Source organism: Zonotrichia albicollis, chromosome 6, assembly GCF_047830755.1.
Source record: "Zonotrichia albicollis isolate bZonAlb1 chromosome 6, bZonAlb1.hap1, whole genome shotgun sequence".
Taxonomy (NCBI): Eukaryota; Metazoa; Chordata; class Aves; order Passeriformes; family Passerellidae; genus Zonotrichia; species Zonotrichia albicollis.
In genome coordinates, this window is record NC_133824.1 from 41,856,324 (window position 1) to 41,868,437 (window position 12,114).

The 12,114-nt window shown below is 41.6% G+C and overlaps 1 protein-coding gene across 7 annotated transcripts in view; it reads left to right on the forward strand.

The window, feature by feature from the left end:
* SERGEF (secretion regulating guanine nucleotide exchange factor) overlaps window positions 1-12,114 on the forward strand; it is a 150,291-nt gene that overhangs the window by 48,218 nt on the left and 89,959 nt on the right. Inside the window, exon 10 of one of the 7 annotated variants that reach the window (XR_012580858.1) lies at window positions 2,812-2,994. The exons of the other annotated variants lie outside the window; for them this stretch is intronic. The gene's annotated coding sequence lies outside the window, so the exon portion shown is untranslated. The remainder of the gene's footprint in view (window positions 1-2,811; window positions 2,995-12,114) is intronic. 7 annotated transcript variants of the gene reach the window in all.

The window sequence follows — 12,114 nt, forward strand, 5'->3', positions numbered from 1 at the left end:
TAATTTTACCACCAAAATCAGCTTTCAGAGTTCTGACACCTCTGATCAGGGAAGGCTCTGTTGGTGTTGCGTGACTGTGCTATGAGTCTGTACTTGGAGGGCAGCAAATTTGTCCTCTTGGAAGAAGGTAGGTTTATAGCACTGCAGGTCTGAAATCAGAAGTATGATTGAAGTGTGGGAGTCAACTTGAAGGCAGAGCATCAAGTTCTTCCTGAAAACTTTTAAACTCATATACTGAGTGAGGTAAAAAGCTGTATTTGAAGAGGCAGCTTTCACTTTGGAAAACTAACATGGATATCAAGCAGCTTTGTGGTTTGTGGTTGCATCACTTGTCAAGTGGCACTGGTTATGCAAGTAATGTTTGAGAGCTCTGCTGTCCCTAGAAGAGGGAAAATTGGGGTTTAAGGTGTGTTTCAGGTTTTCAGTCTCACTACCAGTCCTCCTGACTACCTAAAAGAGAGAATAACATGGCAACCTACCAAAGCCCCTTATTTTAGTGAGCTATGTTCTTCTAAAGATACCATCAGCTGTCCTCTGAAGTTTGAAAGTAGTGCACACTGCTCAGATCAGTAGCTGCACTGTCTGGGTGGTGTCCTCAGCTGTGCTGCAGTCCCTTTGGAATTGCTTGGGAGAGCTGGAGCAGTTCGGAGCAGCCCAATAGCCCAGGGTGTGACTGCAGCCTGGAGGGGACTCGTGGTGCCACCACAGCTTCTGGGAGGCTCCTGGCAGGGTCTGGGATGCAGGGCTGCCCTCAGGAAAGCCTCTGGCATGCAGAGCTCAGGGCTGTAGTGCTGCTCAAGGCTGCATCTGCAGGCACTGTGACCCCAGGGGGAGCCTGGGGACAGGTGGCACCAGAGGGGTTGTGCTGTGGTCTCAACTGCTGGAGCCAGGGGTGTGCTATGTTTGAGCTGGCTGGAGTGAGCCTGGGCTCTGCAGGGCTCTGGGAGCTCCTGAGCTCCAGCACAGAGCTGCACCATCCCAGTGTGAGATTCCAGGCTGGGCTTGGTTGGTGTGGCTTCAGTGAGTGCCTGGGTCAGCCTGCACCTCTCTGTGCAGGTGCTCCAGGGCTGGTTTAAGGACAGCCTGGCTCTTGTGCACTGTGCAGCCACCCTTGTACTGCACTGCAGATATTTGCAGGGTTATGTTCCGGGGTTTGGCTTCTGCATCTGGGATTTGAGGGGTGCAGAAGTTGGACAAAGCCTTGCTCAGGTTGCAGTTTTTGGTCTGTACCTCTGAGAGAGACAAAATAAAATCTTTTTTCCTCGTATTCACAAAACAAAAAAAAAAAAACAGAGAACCAAAACTGGATGAGAAATAGAACAACCTAATGCATTCTAAGAAAGCAGATATTAAGGCAACTGTTAGAAATAGTGGTTTATGTCTCTAAACTATTTATAGTGTAGTCATGATGTCTCCAAAGAGAGCAATACTATATCACCAACATTTGATCAGAATGCAAGACAGTACAGATGGCTGACAGACTGCAGCAAATTCCAGCTAATGAAGAAATGCAGTATGTTTGTTTACATGCAAGTTGAAACAGTTGGCTGTTAAAATTGGTTTTAAATCCAGTTCTGAGCTGTGTAAACATAGATCACCCTTATGCAGCTAATAATAAAAGATTTGTTTGCATTTAAGGAAAGAAAAAAAAGCCTTCCTTTTGACAGCATTGCTGCAGTTTGATAACTTGGCTGTGCTGCATTCGATGATCTTCAGTGCATGTGCGAATTAATGCTGCAAGAAACAAACCCAGTTTACTGAGTGAATTTATGCTTAGCCTCAAATTGTGAATTTATATCCCTGAAGTGTAGGTTTTATGTTTAGCCTCTGGAAAAAAAATGAGTAATTTGGGTAAATTTTGCAATGCCCTGTACATATAATTCAAGCAGAGGGAGCAGTGAAGACCCAGACATTCTGCTGAACTGCTTCATCCACTGGATCGGGTTATAGTTTTTCTAGGAGTTTACACAGTGAATTGGGGAGGTGGGAGTGTCTGATTCCTGAATTTTAAGAGTGATTTTCTGATTATAGTAGTTTTTTCCCCTGCCTCCTTCAAAAAATGGCATTTTTGAGCAGCCAGCAAATCTGTTGTTATTTAATATTAGCACAGCGATGCCATACAATAGGAATACTGCAATCTCTTGTGTATCAGGAAGAGACAGACACAGGGAGAATAAAATGAGGACTTATTAGTACATCCTTTTCTGTAATACATCTCCAAAATTCATGATTTGCTTGTCAGAGTATTTCTGAGAATAAGTTCACTTTACTGGGGCAGCATTCATCTCGTTTGCTATCATTTTTTAGAAGCATCATCTGTATTACAGAGAGCTGTTAAAATTCTGGAGCACGTTTCAGGAAGATGTTTCAAATGTAGCTTATTTGCTCTTGTTTTCCTTGCTGATGGGTGTTTAGAATGCATTTGCTGGTAAGCATTATGTGACAATGAAAATGTTCTTTACTCTCCAGCAGCAGGGACAGGCAGCTGTTCTGCAGCTGACCTCAGTGGGCAACTCTAGAGCAGAGGCCATTGATAGGAGAAAGCAGTAAACAGGATGGGTTGTTGTTTGTGTTCTTTACCATAACATTTAAAGGCTTTCCATACAGATGATGTGTTATCAAAGCATTACAGGCCTGCAGAAGGTGAGATAAATCACTGCTTCATGTGGTTGGCTTTCAGAGGCATGCATGTGCTTGTGCAAAGGCCAGTCCTCACATGTGGGCTGTAGGGAGACCAGAAACTCCTCTGTGAGGTATACACACATACATGCATTTAGTTTATGCTGATGAGGTGGGTTTTTCACTTCACAGATTGTAGTGTGATGGACAGTTGCTGATTCATGGAGAAAAACAACCCTCCTGCCAAGAACTGGAAATCTGCCATGATGCTGAACGATCTGAGATCCCACTCCCAGGGGCATGTGTGGATTTGCAAATCAACCAGGAGTCAGCCTACTGAGCAAAGTAACATTGAAAGTAACCATCAAAACCAAGGTTTATTTTTGTGGCTTTTCTCTCACTCTGACTACATAGTCCAGGACTAAGAAGCAATTTAATGATTGCATCTTAGATTATATCCCATAGAGTGCTTTCTTGATTTGCCAGATATTTATTGCTTACGTAGTTTTCCATGTAAACCAGAATCTGTTCTACTTTTGCAGCCAGAATTTTTTAGCAGATGTTCAAGCAGTAACAATTCAGATTAGAGCCTTGGATTCTTAGACAGCTTTTGTTTGATTAAAAACAATAACAAATGCTTTGGAGAAGGAAATATATCATAGCAGGGCTCAGTGGATGTTTGGATGCCAATATTGAGCATTTCCAAATTCACATAAAAAAAGCAAACAAAGATCTGTATAGTCTCTTGAAAGGATATAAACTTTTATGGACCCTAAAAATAGACTTTGTAGGTTATTGTGTAACTGTCTGGCGAGGGTTTCTGTTATGTACTTGTGAAACACTTGTCACTGGAGTGGGCTGTTCCAGTATAGTAATTCATTTGCTCTTCCTAAACTCCAAGGCCTCACTGTGTATTCCCTACTTGAATTGAGTAGATGTGAGGTTAGAGAAGCAACTTCTTAAGGTATAGGTTTAGTTTTGTGGTGCATGGCTCAGGAAGCTAAAATCAAATGAGCTGTAAAATTTAGTCCTGAGGAAAAACTGTCGAGAGGATCTCTGCTTTGCCAGGAGCTTTGCCCTGGGACAGCCCTGAGGGTGAGCTTATCTTCAATAAATAACTAGGCAGCAAAATAATTTCTTAGTGGTGTTGTTGATCCCATTGTAGGTAGGAACAAAGAAGCTCTGTACTTTTAAATACCCTCTTTGCTTGCCAGGTGCATGTGAATTATGGTAGATCTGTCACTAACAAGTGTCCCAGCTGTGTCCTTCCTGCAGAGCCCTGTTGGAGTCTGTCTGCTTGTCTTGGGTTTAAATGTGAAATACTTGGTGTGAGGGCACTGGTGGGTAAAAGAAGCAGTCTACAGCAGTTTTTTGAGGTTGAGTTTCTTCTGCATCTGCACAGCTGCTAGTCTAAGGGTGCTGCTTTATGTAAGCTGTGCTTCTCACAGGGTTCCTTAATAATAAAAATGCAAGTCTGGATTGCATCTTCCATCTGAGGATGAGAGGTCCTCCTTGGGTCAAGGTAATGAGTGATGAAATATAATTACCTTGTACATTATAATAATGACTCATATATTTATAGGTGCCTGTGGTAGAAATTTGGATGAATTGCACATTCTGATGGATGTTTAATTTTGTTTGCTCTTGCTGTTGGCTGGTATCATCCCGCTTAATGGATAATCAGACTTCTTGTTGGAGAGATTTTACATAAGCATTTTGGGGTCCATTTTTAGGAATCATTGGTTTATTTAGTAAATTAGTGTGATTATGGTAGTGCAAATGCAAAAAAAAAAAAAAAAAGCCAAAACCCATCACAGTGCCATCAGTTTGTGGCATTTGCCAAGCCACAAGAATTAGTTTTTAGTATTAGTTCTTCCTAACCAGAAAAACTGGTCATATTGCACATGAATAGACTACTGCAAAGGATTGAACTTGTGCTTGTGCACAGTGGGACTGCTTTGTGAATAACTGCTCCTCATGCTCCCTCCTGTACACAATACCTTCTATAAATGATCCACATCTGTAAGGCACTCATGGCCCCACCGGGTATGTTCAGTATTTTCTGCTGCTGCTTTTATTTATCACCAGTCTATAAGTTTGTACTAGTTTGAGTGTTTTAAATTCAGCGTATCTAATCTTAAGACACTTAAAATGTTTTGGTATAACAATTCTGACTAACTCTCAAAACTTTTCTTGATAAGGATCTGAGTTTTTAAAGTACAAAAATATTTCACTGAACAGAAGAAGTGTCTTGCCAAGGGTTTGGTAAGACCCACGAATGTTTCATATTTCAGTGCCTTCTATGTGCAAAATATTAGCAATCTATGGTATCCACCGCAGAACTCTCCAGTTAACTTCAATGCCCAGGAAGGAAGTAGTGGTTTGCAGTATAGTGAATTACTGCCATATAACTTAGAGGCTTGGCAGTTGGATTTCTTAACTGAGGCCCATGTTATGGCCATTTTTTACAATATTTCCCTATAAAAGAAGGGAGACACCTGCAATTTTTTTTTTGCAGATAAATGAAATATGACCAAACTCCAGTTTCTTGATTGCAGAGGTATTCACCTATTACACTTTAACTTTGGAGCCAGAACAGTCCTAGCTGTCTGGAACAATCATTAATTTTCCAAAACCAATTTGTCCCTTACACATGTATGTGCAAGTAAAATCTGAAGTTAACTGCAAGTAGAATTTGAAATTAATTCTTAAGTGGCTGTGTCTGAAGGAGGAATTTGGTTCTTGCATGTAAGAAGATAATTTTAATAGCTGTAGTGAGATTAAGTTTACAACTTCACTGGACATTAAGGTGTAGAGCCCCTCTCTAGTTAAGAATAAATGACAGTGAAAGGAATTATGGCAGATTTTGAGTGGCACAAGTTCTAAGATTGATTAGGTAATCCAAAGAAAAGGTACTAACTCTATTAGCTTTTGCCATTTTCAGCCCTTGAGTAGAAAAGATCCTTTTGGATTTACTTTATGCCTAGCAGATTTAGTAGATTCAAAATGAAAAGGCATCTTTTAAATCTCTGGAGCGCTTTTGTGTGGCTGCGTTTGACGTCAGCTGCCGAAGATGACTTCAGCGTAATTAGGCTCCGCTGATACAGTACTTTTCCACTGGATTGACTCGCAGCTCGCCAGGCTGCTGGAACGAGCTGCACTGCAGGCTGCAGTATCTGATTGTCATGCCAGGAGCATCACTAGCGTAGAGCTAAATAGAGATTGGTGAGCAAAGTGGGTCAGGAAGCAGGCCTACTGTACCTGCAGAGACTGCAGAGAGCAGCGAGCCCAGTGTCCACAGCATGGCACTGTCCTACCAGCGATCGCGAGCGCAGCGCCTCAGCAAGTGCTCCAGAGAGGATAAGTGGCATGGCTGGGAGCTGGAGATGCTGCTTTTATCCTCCCTTCTCTCCCCTACCATACACACTTGTTTTCCTGGGTGATTTTAGCAGGGCCCATTTCATTTTTCTCTCTCGCTCTTTCTCTCTCGCTCTTCCTCTTCCCTTTCTCTTCTTTCTCCCTCCCTCTTTGTCTTCTCTCTCTCTTTCTCTCTCTTTCTCTCTCTCTCTTTCTCTCTCTCTCTTTCTCTCTCTCTCTCTTTCTCTCTCTCTCTCTTTCTCTCTCTCTCTCTTTCTCTCTCTCTCTCTTTCTCTCTCTCTCTTTCTCTCTCTCTCTTTCTCTCTCTCTCTTTCTCTCTCTTTCTCTCTCTCTCTTTCTCTCTCTCTCTTTCTCTCTCTCTTTCATTGCCAGCGGACAAAACCATCCTGTCCTGTCAGACAGATTTCTAGAGACTTGCTTGCTGCTGACACAGAGCTAGATGTTGCTAAGGACTCTTTCCTGCACTTTTTGGATATAGGAGAGGCAAAAGTGTGCAAGATGATACGCTGTAGACCTCAGTGTTGTTGTTTAAAAAAGCTTTTCTGAGCTTTTCTTGCTTCACTTGCAAAACTAGTCTTGCTAGAGGTGACATTCAGAATAAAATTACGCTACAAACTGAAAAAGAGCATGAAAACTGAAGCATCTCTAAGCAACCAGTTGGACAGGCCAAAATTAGCTGAGAAGTGAAAACTGCAAAAGAAAGGGAGAAAAAAATTGCCAGAAGAGCCATCATAAGAATTTTTGCTCACATGTAAGAGGAAATGGTGAAAGGAACCAAAAAAGATAATTTTTAAGTTCTTCAGTTTTCTCTGCTGACTGCCTTTGTCACTGTGGAGCTTAATTGTTGTGGCTCAAAATAGTCCCTTTTTGTAAGTCTTTTGGTATGCTGTGTGCTCGTCCATGTCCTGACCTTAAAGAGGACATCTAAAGCAGGGGACAATAACAGACTAAAAAAAAAGCACAATAATCTTTAGCCTTAGACATAGCTGGTTTCATTATACTTCATTTATTTGAGAAGGAATATATTTCACTCACGAGATTTGAGACCTGAGAGTAGGAAGGAAAGACAGAAAGGTAGTTGTCTGTTTTTCAGTGGGGCAAGGCCCATACTAAAAGGGAGTGTTTTCCAGGAATCTTTTGGAGTGTGAATCTATTATTAATCCAGGAAAAGGAAGCGGATTGGGTTCAGAGGCCTTCAGACCTTAGGTGGCAAAGCCTGCAAGGTTCTTACATTCTCAGCTTCCACTGAAGCTTCCACAGCACTGATAAATGGTGTAAACCCAAACACTTGTTGGCTTAAGCAGAGGGATTACCACTGATTAGGTTAAAATAAAAATTGAAGGAGAAATAAGGTAGTTTGATACTTGCTACCCTGTTTGTCTCAAGGTTTGGTTGTCAGAGACATGGTGAGAACAGGAGATGGGACACAGCCATTTGGTGCTAAGAAAAGCAGGGTGGTGCAGAGAGCATGATCGTGTGCCTTCAACCTGCTTCCATTAATCTTGGCTTGAATTGTTGTGCAGAACAGAACATCCACACTGGAACAGCGTGGACAGAGCAGATCAGATCTGCCAGTAACTCATGCTCATTATGATTGTAGGGAAATCAGTTGCGTGGAGCACTCAGACCACCGAAAAGTCCTCTGTTTCATTTTGTGATGCACATAGAATGATACTGAGAAAATGCTTTTGAAAACAAGGCTTTGGTTTGTAAGCAACTTGGATACTCAAAAGAAGAGACATCCTCAGTGTCATAATTTCCAGACTGTGTAATAAATGAATGAAACATTAATAGCATTTCAAAGACAGGAGAATAAATGCCTCAGACTGAGACACCTTCAGTTGCTGTAGTAGCACAGACAGTTTAGGGAACTGAATGTATTAAAATTCATGGATGCTAGCAGCATTAGTTTTATGTTTAAGCCTGAGAACAGCTTTACTGTGATAGTTCTTTTTTGTTTTGATTACTCTGCTGAATTTTCTTCCCTACTTATGGGTATTGCAGATAAAACCTGTGAATTTCCTGGTGCAGGTTGCTGAAATGGACAGTGCTTTGGGTCACTGCTGCTTTTCTGAATCAGCTGCTCTGGGGATCCATTGACCATCTCAAACTGTTTCAGCTCACAAGCCTTGACACAGGGAGCATAAACATATAGGGGTAAGCAAACATGTGCCAACAGCAGTAGTGACAGCATTCCCTGGCTTTCACTCTGAAGGGAGATGACTTCAGTTCCTAAAAAGACAATTTGCAGCATGTACCACATGATCTGTGGACAAGATCATGGAGTGCCTTATGTGCTATTTATGTTTAAATACCAAGTAAAGATCTTGCTAAGCTATCAAGGCTTTTCTTCTTAGTTGTTCTTTTATTTTGTATTTAATCATGGATATGGAGTTAATGTGATAACAAAAAGAGAAGGTGAAACTGTATGTGATCTTTGCTCACTTTCTGGACTTCGAGTGCTTGTGCTGCCTTGTTCTAGGCCTGCAGTTGTGTCAGCTGTGCAGTAGATTTTCTCCTGAGCAGTATTATGGTAGTATTATCTCCTGAGCAGAGTTATAGGAATACTAGCTTGGCCACAGACTTGGTTCAGGTTGGAAAGGACCACTGGAGGTCATCTAGTCCAACCTCCTTGTTCAGGCACATTAGTCAGGATTGTCCAGATGGCTTTTGGATATCTCCAGGGAAGGAGACTTTACAACCTCTCTGGGCAATCTGTTCAGCACTCAATCACCTGCACAGTAAAGAAGTTCTTCCTGATATTCAGGATAAATCTGTGCATCAGTTTGTGCCCATTGCCTCTTTATTGCTTGGCAGCCCCAAGCAGAGCCTGGTTCCATTCTCCTGACAGCCTCCTTTCAAACACTGACAGACATTGGTGGGGCACCTTTTCAATCTTCTCTTCTTGGGACTGAGCCCTCCAGCTGCTGGACCCACTCCAGGACCTCCAAATCTCTTGTCCTGAGGAGCCCAGAACTGCGCACAGCACTCCAGGTGAGGCCTCACCAGGGCTGAGCAGAGGGACAGGATCACCCTCCTGACCTGCTGGCAATGCTTCTCCTAATGCCCCCCCAGGATAGTATTGGCCTTCTTGGCCACAGGGGCACACTGATGGCTCATGGACAGCTTGTTGTCCACCAGGAACCCCAGGTACCTCTGCAGAGCTGCTTCCCAGGGGATCAGCCCCAGCCTGTACTGGTTATTCCATGGGGTTATTCCTCCTCAGGTGCAGGACCCTGCACTTGCCTGTGTTGAATTTCAGACAGTTCTGCTGTTGCCATCTCTCCTGTCAACCCTGTCAAGATCCTTCTGAAGGGCTACACAGCACTCTGGGCTGTAACTTTTAGGTCAAACTCTTTTGGACAGAAATTTTGTTTTAAAATAGGACTGTTATAATGCAAGGTGCCCAAACCTCATCACACTTCTGCAGTGTGTTGTGAGAGTCTGGATAGGAATGAGCAGGTAATAGCCCAGAGTTTTGGAAGCTCTGGTTTAAGTCATACTCTGCTGTTAGTCACATAAAGCAGCTGATTTTCCAAGATCCTGCTTGTCTTGCAATTTCCACTTGCCATCATTTTTAGAAGTAGGGTATTTAAACTCCTAGATATGTTATTTAACTGTGTTAAATTTTAATCAGATCTCATTTTAAAAAAATATAAAATCTTTGGCTCTCCCTGTGGAATGACTAAATCCTTTGACAGTACTGCAGACAGGCCTGTAGAGGGGTTCTTCAGAACTCCGAGTCTTTGGAGGAGATGTAGAGATTTTTGTGGCTTTTTTTTAAAATTAACCTCTTCATGCAGGGAACAATGTGTTCATCCTGTTCAGTCCTGTCAGCTCCGTGTCACCTGTCAGGAGAGAGGCTGGCCTATTTCTCTGGCTTTTCTGAGTTTGCAATTGGCTTTTAGTTTACCATTGTTCCTGCAAGGTGGATTAAGCAAATTTCTGCCTTGCTTTTCTTACTAGTAAAATATGCAGGGTTTCAGAAAATGTACTTATTTTCACATCTTTAAAAAAAAATTGCTAGCTATTTTCTTAAAGACCACCAACCAAAAACTTGAAAAATTCACATTAAAAGCAATAATTTCCTAAAGAAGTTTTTCAAAGTTTGAGCTCAGAGATGCAAATCCTTCTTCTCAGCAGAACCTTGTCCTAGGAATGCTTATCACAACACCATGTTGGCCAAGAATATCTTAATTTAACTTTAGTTACTAATGGAGATGATGATGTTCCCAGTGCTTTAGGTGTTCTGTCCTTGGTGTTTCTGACCTTGCAACTAAAACTATTTCTTTGGAAAGTTGTATGGCCAATTACAATTTTTAATGTAATTCTTAATTTCAGGCCCCATGGACTTGGAATTTCTCCCATATAACTAATGTGCAACCCTTTCTCCTCTGGTTTTGGATGGGAGCTCTTCAAAACTGCTGTTTTAAGCTGTATCATCAGTACTTGATCATCATTTCCCTTGAATGCTTTATTAACCTGTCAATGGCTTTCCCAGTGGGATAGCTGCACTCTCAGACTGCATTTTTCCTTGTGCCTCCTGTGCTACCCCATATGATTCCTTGTCTTCAGAGTTTACTGTTATTTTAAATTCTACAACCCTTATGCTCAACCCTGGTGCTATAAATATGTGAGTAGGAGTGGCAGACTTCTGTTACAAGCTAACATTTCTCTTCCTTGTATTTTGCTTTTAGGATGTGTGTTTGAGTGATGAGGAACATTATTATCTTATTTAGGGTAGAGGCAAAGGACTTCCAGACAGTCCTAAACCTTGGTCAGAAGTTCAGTTAGTAGAAAGGGAATCAAGCTGCTTGTTCTCTTCTTTCAGAAGAAGGGAATTTCTAATATGCCCAGATTTAAATGCAGTAGATAACTTAATATGCAAATCCCTGGTTTCAGGATTTTGCATTTCTACCGTATTTGAAATAAGGTAAGGCTATTCTTGTTCTTCTAATTGGAAGTTCTCCTTTCAAATGGAGCTTCTTCTGCCAATGTGTTAGTGATAGAGGATGATGAGGTTTTTTTTTACTTCTCTCACAAATTTCACTTACATTTTCCTCAGGCTCCCACATGTACATAGCAAAAGGGTGCCTTCTTCCGCTTCTCCCACCTTGTGAAGAGTTAGCTTCATAGTTTTTGCCTTGTCTCCTTCCAGTTTTATTCATTAAAGATGCCTTCCATTGTAAGGAGTAGGTTTTCTTTTCCACAGTAATTTAGAATTTGGTGCCTGTGATTTTGTGTGTCCTTTTCTAGCATTGCTCCTGACATCTGGCTCTTAACATGCTGCTGTATTTGTAAAGTTTTTAAGAGGACAAGGACTATTGAAATTACATAGTCATATTTTCTTAACTCAAGCTGGACACTTTACTCAAAATGTTCCTGCAACAGGAATAAGTCTTTTTTGTGTGGTGGCATGTTTCTTAGGCTACCCAGTCATGACTTTATATGGTGGAAAACTCAGCTTGTTCCTGTTGAAGTTGCTGCAGTAGCTTCTTTTATCTTGAGCTTACCTGTTCTTCCAGAGGTAAAGTTAATATCTGTTGTGCTGCAATGTCCTTTATTAACAGAGGGCCAAGAAATTTGAAGGTTTTTGTAAAACTTATCAGAGCTAATGTGATTCTTTTCCCCCTACTGTCAAGGCTTGGGTGTATAATTGTGTCTCTGCTGCTCTTGTAGCAGACAGTTTCTGAACTGCCTGTCTTCTAGAGGAGCCTGAAGCACTCTTCTCTAATGAAGCTCTCTGGTATGGTGTGACAGCCGTTTGCTTGCAACTATATATACACAATTGATGCTGAAATTACCTGTGGTTTGTCATAAAGATGTATTTCAGGAACACGCTGTTATCTTTATAGATAGCAAGACATAAATGCAGGAACAGTCCTGTTTAATTTGATTAGTTTTGATCCTTTGCCAGCTTCCAGTCTTTTTGGATGTTTGTATCCCGTGAGCAAGTTGCAAATTCTGTTGTGCCATTTGATTGTGTGGGGGGTTGCTTTTGCAGCTTTACAGTCAAGAGATTGCATGCCAAAACTTGAAAATGTCAAAGTTTAAAACTCCTTTAAGCAGAAACAACTGATGAAGTGTTTTCTTACGTGATATTTATGTTTTGAACAA